Genomic DNA, 3,597 nt, shown 5'->3' on the forward strand with positions numbered 1-3,597 from the left:
TGTAATTCCAACAATTGGTATCAGAGCTTAGTTCTCTGAAAGAGAAGCTTTTCAACTTTGAGAAAAGAACTTAAAATGGAAGTCTACAAGTTGGGAAAGACCATTGAGAACCAGGAGATTGAAATACATCTCATACTACATCAACTAAATGAGCAAGAGAGGAACTAAAGAAATCCTTGAAGAGAAGGATAGAAATTACTATTGTGGAGAATGACACACAATATGGAGAGATTGACACCACCAAGCTATTTATAGATGGAAAATCCAATGAATTTGATGCAACATTTACAGATCGAATGGAAAAGAATAGAGTCCAAGCTGAGCAAATAAAAAATCTCAAGTTAGAGAAAGAATCACAAGATATACTACTATGTGAAGTAACTGAACAAAAGAAGAAAGCTATGGAAGACAAAGTCGTGATTGAAGAAGACAAAATAATTGTAGCCAATAGATTTCAAGAGAAGTCAATAGAACTAACCAAGATTTCCAACATGCAATTGGATACTCTAAGTCAAACGATGAATGTCAACTATGAGTTAAATGTCAAGGACATTGAGATAACTACATTGAAGTTGTAGAATGAACAATTGCAAAGTGGCCTAAAGAGAGAAAAGGAATTTTATGAAAGTTTCAACAAACCAAATGAAGCCATCAAATACTTTGAGAAATTATTTAAACCTCCTAGATCTAATAATGATACATCTAGACTGGGATATACAAGCACTGGAGAAGGAGAATCATCCAAAAATGTAGAAGAAAGAAACAACAAAGCTAAGAACTCTACACCTGCTTGTTATAATTGTGGTAAGAAAGGACATATTCCTAATGTGTGTAGGACCAAGAATAAAAATCAAAATGTCAAGCCTAAGAACATGGCTCACTGCCACAAGTGTAACAAGTAAGGTCATCAAGAACATGAATGCAAAACTAGGACCATGCATACACAAAGATTTGAAAGATATTGCTACAATTTTCAAAAGTATGGACATAGAGGTTTTGAATGTAGATCCAAACCCATGTGGTCATCAAACAGGCAAATGAAGGTAAGGAATAATGAAAACTTTTGTGATTGGGATTATAATACAAGATATAGCTGTCATTATTGTCAAGAATATGGACATGTTCCTGAGAACTGTATTAGGACACACTTTAGAGGTAATTATGAAAGGTGGTAAGTCAAACTATATGTTTTAGTTGTTTGAAGATTCGAAACATCAGTAGGTATTGTCCAACTAGGTCAAAGGCTCCAAGTTGTGAATTTGATAAAGGCAAAGGTAAGGTAGATGTTAAACACATCAGAGATGAGATGAACAAGACATGGAAAAGAAAAGATGATTGCAACACATCAAATGGAGAAGGGAAACCCAATGGGTCAAGTGATCACACCTCATCAAACTAAACAATCAAGAGGTATGTGGGACTAATAATCAAAGGCTATATCATACATTAGTTTCAAAAGGTTATAGTATTGGAAAGACTACATTAGCATGAATAAAGATGCAAGATGTTGTTAGGAATCCAAGATAAATCTTCAAGTTTTGCATGTTATTTTCGAGCATGAAAAGTTTCATATGTATATCAAGTGGAATGCTAGAAGATAACAATCTAGCTAGTTGATGTTGAACTCATAGTGGTTGCCGAGTGATGGACATGTCAATAGATTTCTAGTGAGCCTAAAATTGGTTGATGTTGAGCTTACAACTATGTAAGCACTTAGCATTAAATGCAATGGTTTTAAAGGACACTCGATCAATTTTAGCTCTTTTTTCATCATTTCAAATTCGAACAAGAGTGAGCAAAGAAAAAGGTGATCTAGAAAACTATTCAAAGCATTTGCAAAATATTTTAGCAGTGATCTCACACCAGTTCATTAGATTTCCTAAGGTATTTATGAAGAGCCGAGCTAAGCATTTTAAATTTTCATAAACCCTAGTTTGACACAATGGCATCGAGTTCAAAAAATGTTGAAGGGAAGGAAGTTTTAAACATTTAGTTAGTGATTAATGAAGTTAAGCAACCCATGTTTAAAGCCATTACTAACATCATATATAAACAAGACCCCTTAGGCACATTGTCAATGATTGGGCCAAATGTAATAATGGTACAAGATGTGAGAAAATGCTATAACTGCAAGATTGGAAGCATTGGCGACATGGAAATCAAAGGTGCATACAATAGGTTATGTGAAAACAATGTTTTGAAAGAAGACTACAATTTTTTGTGAAAAAGGGTTTAACGCGAGCCCTAGATTTTCCAAATGTATTTAACATAGAGTGGATACAAATAGTGCTGAGCCAAATTTGTGATGGTTCCTTATGGTTGGAGGGTGGACATATCAAAATTACTAAGAGAATAATCCATAGGGTTATTGGTTGTCAAACCCTAGATCGGCCTAAGACAATAAGAAATGACTCTAAGGAAGTGATTGAAAAGAATACTAGAGTTGTCTGGAATAAAAGACGTATGAAAATAGACACAATCACTAATCCTCTTATTAACTTTTCTATAAGATTAATATCACAAAAGTTCTATCAATCTAGTAGATTGAATATTGTACCCTATATAGTTGTGGATGTTGGATACAAAATTGTTAAGAAAGATCATACATATGATCTAGCAAAACTACAATTGCAAAAACTAATGGAGAACCTTGGAAAAATTAGGAAAACCAAGAGTGTACAATGAAAATTTGGTTATATATTGATTTTTATATTCTTTTATGTAAAAAACACATTCCCCTTATTTGGTACTATTGGATGGAAGACCAAAAAATTAGTTTTAGCACAGACAAGTGAATACATTGAGCAGCTAAGAGAGAATTTTGAATCCTTAATGACTAGTTACTTTGAAGATTTCAAAAATTCAATGAAGTAAAAACTAAGGATACTAGTATCTTTGTTTGAGAAACATTATAATGATGTTTGTTTTCTTTTGGATGCTGATTATACTTTTGTGCAAGCTATCACACCAAGGGTAAGATGGTTGAGATCCTTAGGCTATGAGATAAATGTGGATGAAGCCTCATAAGTCATAACAACTCTACTAGCAGAAGAGGTAGACAAAACTACAATTTTTTTTGGAAATTATGAAGTGGCAAAGTCCAAGATTACCATAGAACTAAAAATTGCTTCAGTTATCAAGAAGAAGGGCAAGCTACTAAAGAATCTGAAAGCAAAATTTAGAGAGGATGTTGAGTAGGGAGAGGAAGAAGAAGAAGAGAATGAAGAGGAAGAAGGAGCACAAGCTCAAGAAACTCTAGCATTGACATAGGGCATGGGAGAAGATAAAGATGAGGAAGAGACTAAAGGTGCCAGGGGAGAAGAAGCCAAGGAAGCACCTACTCCTATTTAGCAAAAGAAGAGAAAGGCTAAGGCATGGCCTATGGAAAGGACTAGGAAACTTGTCAAACCAAGTCATCCAAAGCCCATTGCACCTACAACAAGAGCCAACACATGTGCTACAACACAAAAGGCCAAGGAAAAGACAAAGAAAACAAAACAAGGATGTGAAGAGAAAAAGAGACCTAGAAGGAAGTATGTAGCACAACCAAATTTTGATGAAGAGAAGAAACATTCAAATGACAATAGACAATCTAAG

Source organism: Cupressus sempervirens, chromosome 1, assembly GCF_028749045.1.
Source record: "Cupressus sempervirens isolate cs-2001-9-10 chromosome 1, ASM2874904v1, whole genome shotgun sequence".
Lineage (NCBI taxonomy): Eukaryota > Viridiplantae > Streptophyta > Pinopsida > Cupressales > Cupressaceae > Cupressus > Cupressus sempervirens.